This window comes from Rissa tridactyla, chromosome 2 (assembly GCF_028500815.1).
Source record: "Rissa tridactyla isolate bRisTri1 chromosome 2, bRisTri1.patW.cur.20221130, whole genome shotgun sequence".
Taxonomy (NCBI): domain Eukaryota; kingdom Metazoa; phylum Chordata; class Aves; order Charadriiformes; family Laridae; genus Rissa; species Rissa tridactyla.
This window is the reverse complement of record NC_071467.1, coordinates 81812264-81832154: the sequence shown is the minus strand read 5'-3', so window position 1 is coordinate 81832154 and position 19891 is coordinate 81812264. Positions and strand designations below refer to the sequence as shown.

Here is a 19891-nt window from a genome sequence, read left to right as displayed (position 1 = left end):
GAAGTTTGGTGCCTTGGCTTGCATAATATCAGGATGTGTTTTCCACGGAGATTTAGCTGCTGATGTTGCTCTACTTAAATCAAGATCTCTTTACTTATTCTAGCAAGGCAGGTAATGATGAATGTGGGACATGCAGTTCCACCTGAATTGGAGAAGAGTCGTAATGTATTTAAAATTAAGCGTGTTCTGAAATACCTTGTGGTTTTGGCCTCTAGCTGGGTACAAGTTGCTTGTCTTCCTACATCTCACAGTCCAAGCTTGCCATGGTAGAGGTTATGAACATCTAGGGAAAGATGTCCCTGACCATGGCAAGGGGAGTGTTGAACTAGATGATCTTTAAAGGTCCCTACCAAACCAGTCTATGACTCTGTGAACACTGTCCCTGTTGGGAGTCAGGAAACCCCCAAAATTCCACTTAACAGTAACCGGTCAAAATGACTGAAATCCAGTAGGTAACGACTGCTGATCTTGGTACAAATTGCCTTTAGATAGCAGTGGCCGTGGCTCAAGTGTAGCTTCTGCAAGTCTACTCTAAGGCTTATTAAAGCACATGCTGAAGTGCCCTTCTGCATCGCTGCTGTGTCCGCCCCCAGGGGCTCACGGGGGGTGACACAGCCCCACCTAAGCCACGCTGCCTCGTCCCCCTGTCACCCGGGAGCGCTGGTGTGGCCCCGGCAGCCGTGTCCCCGCCGGCGGTGACGAGGGCGGGAATCTCTGCCACAATCGGGTCTCTGTGCTCTCCGCACAGATGCCGCTTTGTTAACAAACGACTTGTCTAACTTACTACCGTTTTTTAACCTGTCTCAGTGTCATTGTTACACTGATTTCCGTGTGACTGTAGAGCTGCTTTTATTGCAGGCATGTTCCTGGAAAGCTAGAAATGAGTTTTTTATTTCTAATGAATTTTTTTTTTAAATTAACCCAGTAAGCCATCTCCTCACCAATGCAGTGCGTGGTGGCATGTGTTGAAGGAAGAACATTTACCACCGGTGACTTTTATAGTGGAGGTGTTCAGACTCCGGTGACTTTTAAAGTGGAGATGACTGTGAAGTTCCGTAGAAGATTTTTTGGCTTTTTAGGAAGCTGTCCTTAAGAGATGATTGGGTTTTGGGAGAGTGCAAATGTTGCTACCATATTGGCCCCCAGAAGGCTGAGTTTCAATGATGCTTCCTTTAATTTAGCAGAGAGGAAGCAGAGCAGCGTATGAAGTCAGGAGTGAAGGAGTCTTGTAGTTCCGAACTCTGCTGAAGAAATTGAATTGTGTTGGGACTGGATAGGGGTAATTACGTGCCAGCCTGTGTCCTTCAGGCACCAGATGGTATCATGAGACCTGCTGTTAGGAGGGACAAAAAAAAAAGTCTGAAGTTAGAGACATCGTGTAGAAAATAGATTTAAAGAAGAACCAGACATTGCGCGCTCCTTGAAATGAGCGGGAAGAAGCTGCGTATAACACTATACACTGTTGTGTAAAGTAGCAACTGAGTTTTACAGGTGAGTAATGTTCAACACCTGGGGCGCAGCACCGTCCCGGTTACTCACACAGCGACCTCGGGGACAGCGGGTGTGGATGTGTCTGCGCTGGGGGTGATTCACAGCCTGCCCCTGCTCCCTCCGCAATAGTCAGGAACGGATTTGCTGGGAAACACTTCTGCTGGAAGCTTCTTTTTGCAACGGAGGGTCCGTTGAGTGGAATCACATATTTTATTTCTGTAAATGTGTCCGTCAAATATTTTTAGGCAAAAAAATAAATGGATGCAGTTTTATCTGAGGGAGAGACTTGTACAGCATGTTGGAGTAAAAAAAAAAACCAACCAACCAAACTTACTTCTTGCAAGTTGGCTGATGATGTGTATTACATGTGGAAGTTGGGTATGTTTGAGATGGGTCTTAACGTGATCTTGAGGAATTAAAATGAAGCATGTGTCTGTACTTCCATCTATGTGCCTAGATTTTGTAGTTGTCCTGTAGAAATGGGGTCTTGCTTATGTGAATACGAGGTGGGGTTTAACTAATAGGAGAAGAAAACATCGTGCAAGCATGTGTATATCTGAAAAAATACACAGAAGTTCTGACAGTCACATTTGTGCCTAAACAAACATGCTCATGGCTATCTGAAGATGAATGGGAACTGAAAACGTGACCAAAACAATATTGTGTAAGTGCTCTCTTCAAAAGATCTCGGTTCAGTGATAAACAACTGCCAGAGTTCAGCTGTGCTCATCGTGTACGTGAGCAGCTAGAAATATGATGAAATTATAGTCACTTCTTCAAAACAAAGACAAGTTGATACGTGAAACAACAGGGAAGTTGTAGGAAGACCGGCCCGTGAGCAAGCGGGAAGGTGATGTCATGTGAACGCTGTCGTGGGATTTGGATGATTTAAACTGCATCGCTGCATCTGCCAAAGGCTTGCAGCCCTCAACAAGTAATTCAATCTGCTTTTGCCTCGCTTCTCTAGTTGCAAAATACTACAGGATTTTCCATTTACAATGTTTATTTTTCCCTTTTCCCAGGTAGAGAGGTGTAGCGCGTAAGGCTCTCGCCCTCACCAAGCCCTTGCGCTGATGCAAAAAAAACCCAGATCTACTGCCCCTGCTGAGCAAGGGGCCAAGTTCTGGTTGACTTTCTTGGTGAAGGAGCAGGCACATTAGTCCTTGTGGTTTGCAGTATTTTCCGCTGCACACATGAAAATAGTGTGGCGCTCCAAGGACTCAAAATTAATTTCCTTACAGGTGAGGAAGGCTCTGTTCCTCCCTGCAGAACAACGTTATGTTATATGCCGCACAGGGAGTTAAAGGCAGTATGTGCAGTAAGCACAAAGTTACTGGGTTTGAGTTTATGGCTTCTTTGAAAAGAAAATTGGTTCTATTTTAAGGTCAAGTCTTTTTGGCCGGCCAAGTCATTTTGACCAGCCAAGTAAAAGCTTGGCGGAAGATAATATGGAGCTGGCAGTGGAGGAACACACTGCCACTGCAGTACTTACTTGCAGTAAAGCTTTAAGTGGCTTTTCGTGATTCCTACTGCCCTAGCATTAAGGAGGCACCAACTTCAGCAGAACTGTTGCATGGGGTTGGGTTTTCTGGTAATCATGAGCAAGATACTTCTCAGATGTTCTGTTGCTCTTAGACTAATGATAAGAGGCTTCTTTTTTTTTCATTTTTGAAGAGTAAAAATACCATTTTGGCTAAAGCCATCTGAATAATCAGTGACATGCTTAAAAACACTCACTTTTTTGAAATGACGCTTCTGAGGGTAATTCAGTAGGGACAGGTACCCCTCTGGGTGACCAAGTTTGAGCATTTTTCCCAAAGGAGGTCTGGGCTGAAGAAGCACTCATTCCTTCTTGGGCATGCGTCACGTTCACATCAGCTGAAATGAAGCACATGCTCTTTCAGGCAAAGGAGGCTTTCCTGAATCCTGTTTTGTTATACAGTAATTTGCCCGTATAATGCTTCACTTTGCACAGTTCCATGCTTCAGCATTTGTGGAAAAATTGTTTTTCAGCAGTGTTTAGGTCATTTCACTTTACTTAAGAGTTATTAAGAAAACCACTGCCCAAACTCAACAAATAGCCGTTTTGTTGACTCTTGGTGTAGTAATATGAGGAGTGACTTTATTACTAGTATGAAAAGTAGTAAAAGATCTGCCTGTGTTTAGGCAAAGGAATACATTTATATTTATTTTAGGCTTGCGTTTTTTAGTGCCATAAAAAAAAAAAGATTAAATATGTTTTAATAGCACTATGTCAAGCAGTCATGGAAAATTCCCAGTCTGAGCTTGTGCAGGCATTAACTACTATGAAGTCCATATACTTTAGGTTTTGGCACTTTTTTCTTTTTTTCTGTTTTTAGAGTTCTTTTTTTGTTACTATTAAAGAAAAAGCACCTCTCTGGGCAGGGAAGAATCAGTAATTTTGAGTGTTACACTTGCATTTTAATTTAGTCACCCTGCTGTTTTGACTTGGAACTTAACTGTGCAGTCACCTTCTTTATCAGTAATTTAAAGCAACATCCTTGTGATGGCAAGCCTATGAAGTCCTCCCAGGTTTCACAGACTGGGGAACTGCACCACGCTGTGGGAAGTAGATGTTTATGGAATTGTTTGGGCTGATGTTTACGGAAGAGTTGGTTGACTTAATTCACTGCTAAGTAAAACAAATTGTTGTGTAAGGGTTCGTGCTCCTGAGTGGACGTACTTTCAGAGGTAGCTAAGAGAAAGATCATGGTTCCTTGGGCTTTAGGGTCAACAAGGGTTGCTCGTGAAAGCTTGCTGTCCAGAGTGACTTGTAGCTTCCAGCATACCTTTTGGGTGGGAGGGTGATGGGGGGAGCTGGGAAAAGTGGAGCAGGGAGGGATGTGTAAACCTACTGGAGCGGTTTCCTTGCAGGAGCAAAGCATGCTTTTGTCAGGCTTGCAGTAGCTGCATGGTCTGTGTATGTTGTCTATATGCTGCCTGGTAGAGGCACATGTTAGTCTATGGGTAGCCTAAGGTATCGGGTAGTGTTTTTTGAAATACTGTCATAGAATTATAGAATAGTTTTGGTTGGAACGACCTTTAAAAGTCACCTAGTCCAACCCCCCTGCAATGTTCAGGGACATCTTCAACTAGATCAGGTTACCCAGAGCCCCTCCAACCTGGCCTTCAACGTTTCCAGGGACAGGACATCCTCTCTGAGCAACTTGCTCCAGTGTTTCACCACCCTCATTGTAAAAGAATATGACTTGAAGATGTGATTGCCAGAGTGGAAAGAGGTGCCAGCTCCTGGGTATGCTTTTGCTAGCAGCAGGATCCCCTACCCGTTGGTGCATCCCGAGCTCTCCACAAATACACTTGTGCTTCACATGCAAATATGTTTCATACCCCCTCAGTCTCCACCGTCATTTCATTATTTTCACCAGTCTTAAAGTCTGCTGGGGTTCACTTTCGAATACCTCTGTCTCAAAGCAGCTGTGTTCTTGCCGTGCCTTTCTCTGGTCTCGCATCAAGTTTTTCTAACCGGGGGAAGCACAGCTCTCCACAGCCGGCGCTTGTGGGAGCTCCTGGCTGGGGGATGTGGCTCCTACTCACAGCTGGCAGGTCTTCATGTGAAGGAAACGGGATCTCCTCCCTGGATTTAGGCCAAAAAAATGGAGTTTAGCATCTCGGCCCAAGTAGGTCACACTGGTAGTAAACAGTACGGTCTGATTTCAGACCTGATCCTGGACAAGTGGGAAGGAAAGTCAATCTCTGCTTCTTGCTTGAGCTAATCCCCTTGGCTAATGTGAAGAGCTTGGGTGCAAGGAGTTCCCACCTTGTCACATGAATGGTGCAACTCTGAGAGAATACAATATATAGCTAAAATCACTTGGCTGAGAAGCTCCTTTGCCCGCTGAGAGGCATGCTGCTGCTCAACCCTGTTTTCATTGTTCTTTTGTGTACTGGTTGTAGCAGTCTAGAACAGAGCCTCGGCCCAGATGCATTTCCTTGTACTCCTCGTTTATCTCTGGGATAGATGTCACTTTGTCAGGTATTAATGATTTAAAGCACTTCTGTTTTGTTAAGTTCTTCTAATTGCTTTGTGGCGTAGGATTAAATCTTCTACCAACTCTGCAGTACAGTAAAATGCACATGTATGCATGCAAAATAATGTTACAGAAACAACTGCTCTGTGTTTCTGCTTTTTCTGCTCCAGCCACAAGTTGAGGTAGTCGTCTTTCCTGTTAGCAATTGCCAGCTTGTAATATAAACAGGCACTGAAGAAAAAGAAATAAATAAATCGGCGCTGGAGTGATGCAGGAAACGTTCATCCCCGCCATGAAAACAAGGGCGCAGAATGGGAACGCGTCAAATCTCTAGGTGTGCCCGCGAGGGAGGAAGCGTGCCTCGCCTTTTTGTTGAAAAGTGGAGTGCAGATTTTGACCTTCATAGGAAAGACGCTACAAGCCATGAGGAAAGGTGTGTTGTACATTCTAGGGACCTGCGAGCTGCTCTGTATGACCTGCCTGGGGGATTTGTCTGTAGATGTGAGATGGGAAGTTATGTGTATGAAATTACAGGGTTCAGTCCAGCGCATGGCGTGAAAGTATCTGTGACAGGAGGAGAGGAGGGTTACTGATATAAATACCTGCTCCATTTCTGGGTTTTCTACTAAAGGTGTTCCCCTTCTGGCAGTTTACTGTCAAATGAATTTAAAGAGAGTAAATCTTTATTATATGTAAAATATATATGAAAAAAAATCCCAACAAAAGAAAAAATGAGTTGCTATAATGACTCAGGTGACTCGCCCTGTACATGCTTCGTTTTATAGTTGCACACTTGCAGAAAAGTCAAAACACGCATGCTCATAAGAGTAGCATTACTGGAAGGAAACGCATCAGGTCAGGGAGAAGTGGACTAAGCAAAAGCAGGAGATTGCCTTTCAGGGGGCTGTGACCTTGAGGGGCTGAATATAATGAACGCAGTGTTTCAGGCTGCCTTTTTACCTTGCGACTGCTGCATACCATTGGCATTCATCAGCAGTGACAGGGCTCTGCAGTGGGAAGCCTTGCAAAGCATCACCTCGTCCCAGAGAGGAGTTTAAAGCCGATAAAGTGCAAAACTGTTCAAAGCGCATGCAAGAAATGCTGCCTTTCAGATGGACTTCATGGCTTTCTAACTTTAACTAGTAATATAAGCTTCATTGCTAAATTTGCTTTCGATATCTGTTCCCAACTCTCCTTTCTATGAAGTTCCATCTTCTGTATGCATCACGGTGGTGTAAAACGCCACCGGTGCAGCCTGCTTTGGCGTCACATAGCCTCTGGGGAAGTGGAGATTAGCCCTGATGGACAGTCTTCTGCTCGCACCATCCAACAGCTGAATGAGAGACTCTGCTAGGATTAAATTTCTCTTCTACTACTGCATCCTCATTCTCCCTGTCCCCAAAGGTCCCTGTTTTGCTTCTGCTTTGGGGAAGTGAATTGGGTGTTTTCAAATGCTGTTGCAATTGATTTTTGTTTAAAGACATTTGATCACCGTTTGAGAAATAGGTTACTTCTCAACCTTATAGGTTACAAGTGGCTGTTTCATACTTACTGACACTTAACGTTTGTTTCAGGGTTGGTAGGTTAGGTCCTATTTATGAGTTATTTAAGAACAGAATTAATTTTGAATTGAATAATACATTATTTAAGGTTATAGGTTTTTATCCTCCACAATTTGATGTATCCTCTTCATATTTCAAGGGGGTGGGAGGTCATTTTACATAGAAATACAACAGTGATCAAATCTTACATGCTTTACATCTTGGTTCACGGCTGAGCTTTAACATTTGTTTGGGATCCTTTCTTGAGTTTCTGACCTGAGAATGAGGTAAAGACTTCAGTAATCATTGCAGAAGAAGGAGCTGGGAAGAGCTGCTGTTGACAGCCAGTCCTCCTGCTAACTCCAGACCCAAGAGAATTGTCCACCAAAGCCTCTGGGGGTGGTTCCTTCCAGGCATCCCAGAGTATTGATGGGGGTAGGTAGGACAAAAGAAAACAGGCCTTAGGAAGGTGGGAGAAAGACACCTGTTTCAGGCTGTAGACAGGTGCACCAATTTCAGAGAGTCCTGTTAATGTCATTTTTTCAACTGCTGTGAAAGCAAATTAATTCTAAAATAAATGGAAAGGGGAATAAACTGTATTTTTTCTATCTGTGTAGACCTGTGGGCCTCTTTACAGGACTGCTACAGAGTCTGAGGGTCACTCTAAGACTTTTTTTTTTCTTTTTTCCTCCCCACCACCTTCCTGAAAATAGAGAATATCTATTTAAAAGTCTATACCCAGACTGTTCCTTTAGTTGCTTACTTCTGCCCCGTTGGTTGAATCTCCCACTAACTCTCCAGCAAACGTGCTTGCCCCGTTTCTGCATAAAACGGTAATATGTGTTACTTAGCGGGTAATCCTGCTAGAATTTAATTAAAATACTATTGCCTGCCTGCTCTTGTTTTTTTAAGAAGTGCCTTTTGTTGCTGTATGCAAGGCAGTGAGCTGCAGGAAGTCCGAGGGCAAAAGATGTTGGATATCATGTGCCATTAAAAAGCGCAAACGTCCGTCTGAGTGGTCCCCAAAGAAGGGAGAGATTTTGTCTTGTCTGGAGTGCATGTCCTCACGGCTCCAAGAAGAGTGCCTGCCATGGGGCTGGCCCCGTATGTGCTCTGCGAGGAGCCAGGCTGAGCTCAGCCAGTGCTCTCCGAGCACGGCAGTGGTCCCCTGTATCCCCTGCAATCCCCGAGGAGACAGGCTGAGCTCAGCAGATGCTCACCTGGCACGGCAATGGTCCCCTGCAGTCCCCGAATGCACGAGCCCTGGGCCACCAACCGCCAGTGTTTCTGCCTTGGGTACGTGGGAACAAGCCAGCGCTCTGCCCTTTAATGATAAAGCGTGCCATTATGTTCTGCTTAATTGGTTGTGTTTTCATCAGGTGTTCTCCAGACGGGCAATTTGGAGTTGCTCGGTGATTATTGTGGTTTGCAGCATGCAAATTAGTGTGGGAAGCTGGTAACGCTAGCCTTGCAAACTTAGGACTTCAGTCGTAGAATCGGCTTTTTCTGCGCTGTCCTGAAGCACGAAAGGTAAGGAAGGAGAGCACAGACAGGTGCCCTGCTGCCCTCCGTTTGTCAGAACATCCATATGTTGCTCTGGCAAAGGATCATCCCATCTTCCAAACCTGCTTGTAAGAAGCCAGGCACCACAGGAGGGGTTCGGACCTGGAGAGGAACTTGCTTGCATCCTGGATTTTTAAGGCTTTAAAGGGTCCATTCATTATTATTTAATTAATTTTTAAGGATGGCTGGGTCCTGGGTGTGAAGTACTGGTTCCCCACCACCTCAGGTTGTTTCCTAACCCACGTTGGACTCATTCTGTGTGATGCTGCAAGCCCGATAACGTCTTCATGAGCTTCCTAAATCAGCCTCGGAGCTGCTGCTACCGAGCTGCTGCAGGCCAGAAAACCACATTTTCCTGGCTAGCTGTAGACATGGCCTGTGTTTATCCTTCATCCAGCTTCTTGGGGCTCCTGATCCTGCCTTTGAGCTGTGGTGAGCTGCCTTGCACCCACTCCAAGGGACCACATGTGCGAGGGGTTGGCCGTTGGGCCGTCTCGGCTCTTGGAGATGGCATTGCAAAGCGATGCATGCCCTGGGTTCAGGACACTGCCCCTGACTTATAACAGGGCATATGAACAGGGTTGAGTGGGTTCTGTTGGTGAAAGCTCTGTGGCTTACAGCAATGGGGGACCTGAGCTCCATCTGCTAGGCCTGGTGCAGCCCAAACCTGTCACCTGCCTGTGGTCAAAGCATAGCTGGGGTTTGCTTGTCAGACTGGCTGGCTGGGCCGTCGGAAACGCAAGGCTGAAACAGTTGGTGGAAGTGCTACTGATCAGGTCCAGCAGCGCATCCTGATTTACCAACTGCCCGGTAGTTTTCATCCATTCCTCCTGGTTACTGTATTCCATTAGGTATTAACCATAGTAAGTCCTTGTTCTACATGTGCAGGGTCCTGTTGACGTCTGTAGGACGTGGTAGTTCGTCAAAGTTAGGAAAGGGTTCTGGTGTTTGTAGAGCAAACCGCATGTAGTTTGCCAAATGAGATTGATATAAAAAAGCAACAAACAAACAAACTGAAAAAAAAACAAACCAAAAAATTCCACCTTGAAGCATGAACTAGCGATGTAAAGAAATAATTCAGTGCAATTACATACTTTAAATACTTGGGTTTCTGTGGTGAAATAGAGATATGTAGTGATGATACTGTGAAAGCAAAGCTGCAAAGAGAAATGAAGCCTGGTGAATTGCCTATTGCAAATTCAGTCTGAGGGGATCAGTAAAACTTAGGGGAAGAAGTTGTGACCTGAGATTTAAAATTCTCCTCTTTTCAATACTCAGCGTTTCTATTAGTGAAATAAATAAATGTGGGCTGAGTGGTCCCATTTTTGTCTTTTCTCTCTCCCTTTCACACTTACTTTCTGAGCCTTGGACTATAGTCTTGCTAATTCTTATGGCAACAAAGTGTAAACTGTGTCTCTCCAAAATCCTGAGTTTTAATTTTAAGAAAATAGGTAGCTTGGAAGAAGAGGGGGGCAAAAACCAAAACCACACTTTTGAAGAATGTAGTCTGGGTGGGTCGGTTTGTTTTTCGTCTTAAGGCTCTGATCGTATAGTTGTTTTTTCTGCAACAATTAAGGCTGGAAGTATTTTCCCTTCTTGCCCATCCCTGCTGTAACCCAGGAAAATGATTCATGTGTAAACTGATATTTTTGACTTGCAGGGAGATGTAACCAATTTAAATAAATAAATAAATAAAAACCCTGTAGTATTGTTAGACCTGGAAAAGGATCATGAAAATTGGCAATATAGAAATAAGAGCTAAAGTGGAACCTTTGTGCTTTGATGCCAGTAACTTGCCAAGTGAAAGCTGTGATGTTATTCTTGGGAGTATTTTTTAAGTGTGCTTGTTACCTTGCGCAGTCTGCTGCTTAATATGAATTATCTTTTTCATACAAGAATCCCACTTAGCTAAAATTAAGTTTTCTTGGAATTGCCTGCTGCTTTGGCGCGGGGCGTGGGGAAAAGAAAAAGAGGAAAGAAGACCTACACTGAGCTTCCTAGAAACCAGGAATAGTCCTTGCCTTGCAAAATTCATATCCTCCTGTGTACTTTCCGGTGCAACACTGGCATTTTATCAGTAATGCTCCTTGATGCAAGAATGCTTTGATAAATACTACCAGAATAAAGTCAGATGGCTGGCAAAGAGTGGTCAATGTCAGAAAATTGTGTCTTGATCAGAAATTTCGCCTGCTTTGCAAATTCAAATCAGGCTGAACCGGTATAATGTCCCTCCAGACAAGGCATATCCGTGTTTGTATAGCACAACTAGCATCTGTGGAAAAACTAGCACTCTATAGTTGTTCCATATTTAGATTTTCTTCTAAAAAGACAGTGTCCAGGTACACTGTAGAACATTAAGAACTGAACAGTTCATTGACTAATAAGCCCAATAGTTTCATGTGTCTTGAAAGTAAGCGTTAAATGCCTCTCTTGAGGACCCATGTGTCAAAGGAATGTGTGTTTTGGTTTGGTATTTTTTTTCCACTTAATCATCTCTTAAGTACTCAAATTAAAGATGTTCCTCATAAGTAAAACGTTTTGAAATGAGACTGAACATCTACCTTTGCAAGCAGGAGTTCCCATTTTGCAAACAAGACTCTCTGTGGGCTTTGCAGGAGGTGAATGGGAAACATCTTTCAAGTTCAGTCTCAAATTTACCCTCATTTCAGAGTGGTCAGTCTCTCCTGTACCACACGACTGGTGCTCATGAGTGGCTCCCCTGGCTTTTGCTTTGCGTCCTGCTCAGGCAGGAGAGGCAAGAGGATGGTGGAAGAAAATGCCAGGGTGTTTTACAGCACTTGTGAAAAATAGTTTTGAGACCATTAGCAACCTGTTGCAGATGACAAATTCGGGACCTGGGAGGTTTTACGGGCAAAGTTTCTTAAGAAGAGCTAAGTTGTGTGGCTGAGCCCCAGTAAAGAGGGTAGTGAAGAAGAAGGTATTTCTACTGGTCTTTGAGACACCAGTCCCAAGAGCGTGGCTGAAGGAGGGAATGATAAGAGGGTGCTAGCATGACTTCACACATGTGGATTTAGAAATCCTTCTCCACCTCGATGTGAGTTTAGAAGCTTGTCATCTAGCATAAGCAAAAAGTTGCCAAGCTGGTAGCTTTTGGACGGGGGACTGCCAAGCACAACTGTGGATGAGCTACAGGCATTTTGGCAGGCTGTCCTCTTGTCCCCGAGTCGGTGACAGACAGTGATGCACAACTGTAACAACTTGCTAGACGATATGGAAAAAATTATGTTAGCAGAAGCTAGTGGTGATTTAAATTGGCTTGTTTGGGTGGTCGTGCTGGGATAACTACTGTTGCTGTATTGCTGTAGGCTTTGGTGAACGGTTATTAGAGGAGAGTCTCTCTTCCCTGCTGCTTTTATGCGCACTGTCCTTCCTCAGTTCTGTCTTCCTTAAAATACCTGTTGAGGTTAAAAAAAAAAAATCTCACCTCCCATGGATGAAGAATAGGGTGTGTGCGTGTATGCAGTTCAGTTAAATTCAGTTGGTTTTGAGGAAACAAAGTTCTGAGGTTTTTGTGGGTTTGTGTTTGGGTTGCTTCTTTTTTCTTTGGTTGTTTTGTTTGGGTTGGTTTTTTTTTTTTTTTACATTTGTAGTCATGACTGTAATTAATAAAAATTGTGTTTTTGGAAAAACATGAGTGCTTGGCAAAACTGTTGTCATCAAAGAGGGGACTGCAACTCCCATTGAAATCTGTGAAGACAGAGTTAGGACTTGTTTGGTTCTTAGGGTAAATGTTAAGGTTTTTGTAAGGATATTGTATATTCCTTTTTAGGAATTCAAATAAGAGGAGAGAATTACGTGCTACTTTTAAGATGACCATGAATGTACGAGGAGCTCTGTCATTTGCCTGGACGCTGCTACCCCCTGCCCCAATGTAGAAGGTGACGGAAAGGTTTACAGTGGCTCCAAGCCCTTTTCCCCTGTGTTCCTTACATCTTCCCGCTATTATCAGTAACTACCCGCTCTTCTTTCTCCTCACCCACGTGTTGTCTTTTTGAATTACTTATCTTCCTTACTGAGTTTTAACAGATTAAAATTCCCTCACACACACATGAGCAAAGGTGGGGAGGGGAGAGCTGTGGAGGTGGTGTCCCGTGCCAGGCAAGCCTGTGGCACCTGCTGATGGTGAGGTACAGCGGGTCTTGAAACTGTGGATCTGGTAGATAAAGAAAAGTTGCTGTATGTGTTCCTCACTTCCCTGATTTCTCATTTTTTCAGTTTTATTCATGGTCAGTTGCCAAATAGTACTCGGAGCACTATTTTTAATTTCAGAATTAATCAGAAATGCCATTGACTTGACTGCACAGAAACTGTTATTTCTTTACCTAAATTTGCAGGCACAAGGAAGAGCTGTTGTCCACTAGCAGCTTGTCTAGCTTGGCTGCAGCTGCTAATCACAGTAGGCTTCCCAAATTCCTGTATTGTCATGTTTTTGCAGCCATGATCATAGAATCATAGAATGTGTTGGGTTGGAAGGGACCTCTAAAGGTCATCTAGTCCAGCCCCCCTGCAGTAAGCAGGGACATCTTTAACTAGATCAGATTGCTTAGAGCCTCACCAAGCCTGGCCTTGAATGTCTCTATGATCATAGAATCACAGAATGGTTTGGGTTGGAAGGGACCTTAAAGATCATCTAGTTCCAACCCCCCTGCCCTGGGCAGGGACACCTCCCACTAGACCAGGCTGCTCAAAGCCCCATCCAGCCTGGCCTTGAACGCTTCCAGAGATGGGGCATCCACAGCTTCCCTGGGCAACCTGTGCCAGTGCCTCACCACCCTCAGTAAAGAATTTCTTCCATGATGCCGTGGTATAGGTTGGGCAGTCTTGAAAGTTAAAGGAGTATTTTGCAAAACTTGTCAAAACGTAAAGGTAGCACTTGAATGTCTCATGAAAGTCATAATTCAGACTGTAGCCATACCGATAACTCTCCCGAAAAAGACTTGATGGCATTTCATTGCTGGATTTGCTTTTGAGGGTGTGATAAAGCTGTTGTTTCCTAGCGGTGTGGAAACCTTGTCGTCCTCAGGAGCTGGCAACCACGTCTTCAGAGCTCTAGCAGAGAAGTGCAATTACATTTTGGCCTTGGAGGGAGGTCTGTTAGTGATGTGTGTCTTCACACTCAGCAGCAGAAGGTGGGGAGGAGTGTGCCCATCCACCTGTGTATATAGAGGGTAATCTCTGTGTGATGTTTGTGTTGGGAATAACAGGAAGATAAAATGTTCTGGCTGGGATTTTTGTTGTTTGGGGTTTTTTTTAAATATTTTTTAAAAGTCCGTATTAGATGAAGCAGTGGTTCTGTAAGAAGCACTGGTGCTTTCAAAGGGCTGGGGAAGGCACAAATTTATTCCAGTTCCCTCTCAAGTCAGTAACTGTAATAATATATGTCTTAATCCAGTTTCTTGCTTTTAAAGTGGTATGCCATCGTCGGCGCTGTGCTATCTCCAATTACTGAAACAGGAGGAGATGGAGCCTGTTCAAGGTTAATCAGCAGCTGTTCCACAGATCTTGGGAGCAGGAGAGCTGGTGCTTTGATCTGGTGTGGGGGATGGACAGGCAACAGAAACATCTCGTTTTCAAGGAGACTTTGTTCTGCAGGAAACTAACCCCCCTCAACTGACCTTATACCCCACGGAAACATCTTCATGGCTTTGTTCTGCTTTAAAACAGTAAAGCAAAGTGGTATTGTTCAGGAGGCAGAACTAAATTTGTGAAGAGAAAGGTGTTAGTAGTTTACTCCCGTGCTCTCTAAGGAAATTGTGATTAATGTCTTAAGTGTTTTGAAAATGAATTTTACCCCATTCAGCTGGACTGAGTATGTGCCTAGATTTAAGTGTGTGGTCAGTTCATGAAGTTGAGTTTAAGGTACTGAAATTCACATTCCATGCTCAAATACCTTCCAAAGCTGTCCTTTCTCTCACTGCCTACAGAGATTTAGGATTCAACTAGTCCTCTGTCACTCCATCCATTCCTCACCACCCCACCAACTATTGGCAGAAGGCAGGCAGGCTGGCTGGAGAGAAACGGAGCCCATTAGCGGCACTATCTTGGCATCGTTTCTAGAATATTAATTTATTTCCCTTTCCTAGGTTGTGTGGTGGTAGCATACGCAGACTTTTGTAGTGATTTTAGTGTTTCAAACACCGCTGGTTGTTGTGGAAGCCTTTTATCGATGAGCGAAGGAAAGTGCACCGGGGAAGCCGGGCACTGAGAAGGAGGGGATCTAGGTCAGTACTCTGAATTACAGAGTAATACATCAGACAAATGGCCATTACTACTTGTTTGTTTTCCTGGACTTAGGTATGGAAGAACAGGTCTGGTTTTCTGCTTAGGAAGCTGAACACTTCATTTTGGGGTGGAAGTCGGTGAGGGATCTCCAACTTCCAGTGGACTTTGTGCGTTTGCCACTGAGTAGTCTGGCCAAGCATGCACTCGACATGTTAAATGTTCTGGGTCCCTGAACTGAAGTGTTTTCAGTAATCCTAAACTAGCAATGAGGGACGAGTTTTCAGAAGCAAATGTGTTCATTAACGTGAAATTAACAAAGCTGTATTTTTATCTGGATAGCTTCTTTCTTGTTGTGGCCTTCTTTGTGTGAGTTAGTAGAGAGGAGGAACGACAATAAATGTGGTTTTAGTTATCTTTTCCATTAAAATCCTATGTCCAGCTTGACCTAGTTAAAATCATCTCTTCCTGTCTCTCAAACTTTGCATTTGGAGCCAAGCTACTGAGGTACATAAACAAAAGGTTCTCTAAATCTATATTGACTATTGTTCCTTTTGCTTTGCCAAGCCCTAATAGCGAAATGCTTTTGAATACAGGTGCAGCATAACCTACGTTCACTGCCCTTAATTTGAAGCTGTTTTAACTGCTTTGAATCAACAGCATTGATGACTCAGCTGGATTTTAAGTTAACATGTGAATGAGCAGCATTTGACTTGGATGAGAACACAGTTATTATACAATATGTGCTTTTCCATATATAGAGATGCATACGGTATATATAAAAATTTAATTGATGCACAGGCAGTTATTTTATTCAGTGTATAACCTGTATGCATACAAAATCTAGCTTCTTAATTACAGTTTTGTAACAAATGCTCCACCGTTTTACGTAGTTGAGATAAAGTTCTTAGCTAATTTTGTGATTTCCAGCATATACGTCCAACAGAAAGTAAAAAAGAGTGGATTTTTATCATCTCCAAGAATAGAATACAGCGGAGATAAAACATCTGCATTTTCAGCAGTAAAATCTGTGAGGTTAGAAGGACTAAGGACTTCTCCAGGTGGTCTTGCAGCTGTGAGATTTGCAAACCTATTTCCTTTCCCTTTTGCAATTGGGAGAAATGTATTTGCTATGGAAATGGTGCCATATGGTCCTTCTTCTGCGAACACTATTCCAAGTATTTTTACAACCTCGCTTCGTGGAAATAAAAAACCATTGGGCTCTTGTAAGTGCTCCGTGGCTTTGCTTTCCCCCTTATCACAGAACAGCAGGATGTTAGGTGGCTCATCAGCGAGCTCTGGAGTAACCCCAGTTACCAGGCTTCTCCCCCCAAAAACAGGTCCAGATCAGTATAATGTGCCACCCTGTGCGTTGAGCGGAGTCCTTCCGCCGGTGCGTCCTGTGTGACAAGTCTTGTCCATAAACTAACTGCTCGTGAAGGTTTTGTTCTCAAAACTGTTGCTTGCACCTAACGAACGCACGGCAGAGGGACGGTAGCCCCGTTGCAGAGCTCGCTGGGCACAGGAGGTGGCTGTAACATGCACAGCTTGTTGAGGTGTCTCTTGCCAAGGTTTTTTTTGGTGGTTTGTTTTTTTTTTTTTCCGCCTCCCCCGGACGGGAAAGCCTTGGAGCACCCAGCCCGTGGACAGATCCCGTATTGTTGAGCTACCTTGCCAGGGAACACGTTGTATTTGCATTTCAGATGCCTGGGGCTTTGTGAACTGCATTGTTCCTCCTGCCTCCCCTGAATAGCAGCTATTGACCCCTAACAATGTACATTTGTTTAAATCAAACCCTTTCCTACTCGCTTTAAAAAGCTTATTTTAAGACTAGCCCAGCCAAGTGAACGCTTCTGTGCAGGCCCCTTTTTATCCCCAGAAATAAAATTGCGGAATTAATTATTTCATTTCAAGATGGAAAACATTCTCCTCCTTGTGAGAGGCTATTTTGAATGCTGAGGTTTTGGCAAATTTTGTTGCGGCTTAATATTTATAAGCTTTTTATTGCCCTTGAAAGCATAAACTTCATGTTACTTGAGCTCAGAGATTTTGGGAAATAATAAACCAATGGAACAACAGGGGTTTGGTTGTCCTGAAGCACATGAAGAAGTTGACTGCATTTTGACAAATAGGGTTTTTTTGCTATTTATGCGTGCATTTAGATGGATTGCATTCATCAAGGAGGAGGAGCGGGCTGGCAAGAGCATTTCTCTGGGTGGTGGGAAGTCTTGGGTCAAACTGCCTTTGCTGCTCGGGGTGACTGTTGTACATGCTTCCACCCATCAAGCCATCAGGTCTCCAGAGTTTGGCTGTCTCAGTAGCCACTGTTGTTAAATCTGTTACGATTTGTGAATAAAACAATGGTTGTTTATTGGGGGGGGGAAGCTCTTCTATGCCTTGTTGCTGTGGGGTTATTAGGTCAAGGCAGAAAAGCCCAGTGAAGTAAAAATTTTCTACAAGCTGAACGACCATGTAGTCCTTCCATTTTGTGCCAGAATGATCCCACTACTAACAGCAAAATATTTAACCATGAAACAGCCGTCGTAAAATTGAATGGGGTTCTTACATGGGCTGATGATTCTTTCTTCTGGTGTCCTGTGTTAACTCTGAAGTATTTCATCTCATGAGGTTTCTATAGGTATTTCTGTTGGATGCATTAGAAGCGAGTTGCCAGCAGGTCGAGGGGGGTGATCCTTCCCCTCTGCTCAGCACTAGTGAGGCCCCTCCTGGAGTGCTGTGTCCAGTTCAGGAGGGGCATGGACATACTGGACAGGGTCCAATAAAGGACCATGAAGGGATTGGAGCATCTGTCCTGTAGGGAAAGGCTGAGAGAGCTGGGACTGTTCGGCCTGGAGGGGGGGTGTCTCATCAATGTATATAAATACCTGGAGGGAAGGTGCAAAGAGGAGGAAGCCAGGCTCTTCTCAGTGGTCCCCAGGGGCAGGACTGCAGGCAGTGGTCACAAACTGAAACACAGGAGGTTTCCTGTGAATGTCAGGAAGCACTTTAATACTGTGAGGGTGACCGAGTACTGGCACAGGCTTCATCCTTGGGGATCTTCAACAGCCATCTGGACGTGGTCCTGGGCAACCAGCTCTAGGGGACCCTGTTTGAGTAGAAGGGTTGGACTGGATGCCCTCCAGAAGCCTCTCACAACTTCAGCCTTCGGTGATGCACAGGTGAAGTGAGGTGGCTGAGGACATACAGGAATCTCAGGCAAAAGACTCAGCTCACCTTGCTCTAAGCATATGGCGTGGTGTAGCGTGAGTACATTGCATCAAGAAGAGTGTGGCCAGCAGGTCAAGGGAGGTCATCCTCCCCCTCTACTCTGCCTTGGTGAGGCCACATCTGGAGTACTCCGTCCAGTTCTGGGCTCCCTGGTTCAAGATGGACAGGGAACTGCTGGAGAGGGTACAGCAAAGGGCTACAAAGATGATTAGGGGACTGGAACACCTCTCTTATGAGGAAAGGCTGAGGGATTTGGGTCTCTTCGGTCTGGAAAAAAGACGGCTGAGGGGGGACCTTGTCAACACTTATAAATACTTAAAGGGTGGGTGTCAGGAGGATGGGCCCAGGCTCTTTTCAGTGGCGCCCAGCAACAGGACAAGAGGTAATGGGCACAAACTTGAGCATAGGAAGTTCCACCTAAACATAAGAAGGAACTTCTTTACTTTGAGGGACCTGTCAGCACGAGAGTGTTCATGCTGCTCGAGAAGGTTAAAAACAGAGCGGTGCCCTCGGTTTCCTGACGGCTGGAGTCCAATGCAGACCCAAGAGAGTTGCTGGAAGTCTTCCCTCTGCTGTCACTGGGTTTTGAATTAAATGTTCAGGTCCTCCCTATTGCTTTTACCACTTCTGGAGACTCCTCTCCCTGCTGTTTCCCAGTCCCCTGCTCCCCCCTGCCCATCCCGGGTGCGAGTGCTCTGCTTTCTGCTTCCCTTTGCCCTCACCCTGCGCTCTTGAGTCAATGTACGCCGGGTTTGAACTGCCTCCGGCTCGCTGTAAACCTGGAAACATCTGGCTCGAGGTTTCAGAGGTAAAAGGGCAAACAGCTCCGCAGGCATTTGCAGCATTTAAAATGGAAAGCAGTTTGTCAAAAGATGGAGGGGGTGGTGGTGGGGGAAATAATGAGGGATGCTCTTACATGGTCCTCTGTGCAGCTGAGCTCTTACCATTCAGAGAAACCAAGTAGCAAGAGTTTTTACATTCTCTGTGAGTATTATTTTGTGTCTCAGTGCTGCGTTCCCCTGTCATAGAAACAAGGATAATGTCTATTCAACACTATCTAAAGCATATGCAACTTGTAACATGGCTGAAGTCGGTGGTAGACTCAAGGGCCACTCGCCCTATATGTGTAACAGAAGTAAAAATCTGTATTTGTCGTGGTTGTTAATCAGGACCCTGCACCCCACCAACTTAACAAGGCTGGAAGTCTAGTTTCTGGGTGTAGGAATTCAGGCAAGGGCAACCTTTGGATGCTAGCACACAAAATTAATTATTTGAATTGTTTTTTATCAGTGATCGTACACCCGAAGTCACAAAGTTCTGATTATCAGGGTATAACCCAACCCTTTTCTACCACCACTTTACTGTTTTCTTTAGGAGAGAATATGACTGCTGTCTGTCTGTAGAGAAACGGGAGTATAGTTTGGGTTGGAGGTCAGACCATGGGGTGCTGCTGCTCAGTGTTTTCATGCCGGCTGAAGCCGCCTTCTCTGCTGGAGCAACCTGAGTGGGTATCATTAATGGTATGGCTTTTGCTGCAGCTGCAGCGTCAGCTGTGGTTCCTCCTCCCTTGTTCCCAGTGCTGGATGTTTCTGTTTTCTTGACACTGGATCTACCAGCCAGGTGAAAATTAAAATAGTCTATGCCTACCTTGTTTTACTAGACTGTCTTAGGTGTCTAGCTGGTAGTGTCTCCATTGCATGCTCACCTCTGAAAAGTGAATATCATTTCTATGTAAACTTGCCTGCTAGCAGGTTGTGGGGTTTTTTTGGTTGTTTTTTTTTTTTTTTTTTTTTTAAATCCTCTGCATTTTTGTGCAGT

The 19891-nt window shown here is 44.5% G+C and overlaps 1 protein-coding gene across 2 annotated transcripts in view; it reads left to right on the top strand.

Moving 5' to 3' along the window:
* The window catches only part of MYO10 (myosin X), a 170977-nt gene that overhangs the window by 14523 nt on the left and 136563 nt on the right, over nucleotides 1-19891 (top strand). The gene's annotated exons all lie outside the window — the stretch shown is intronic.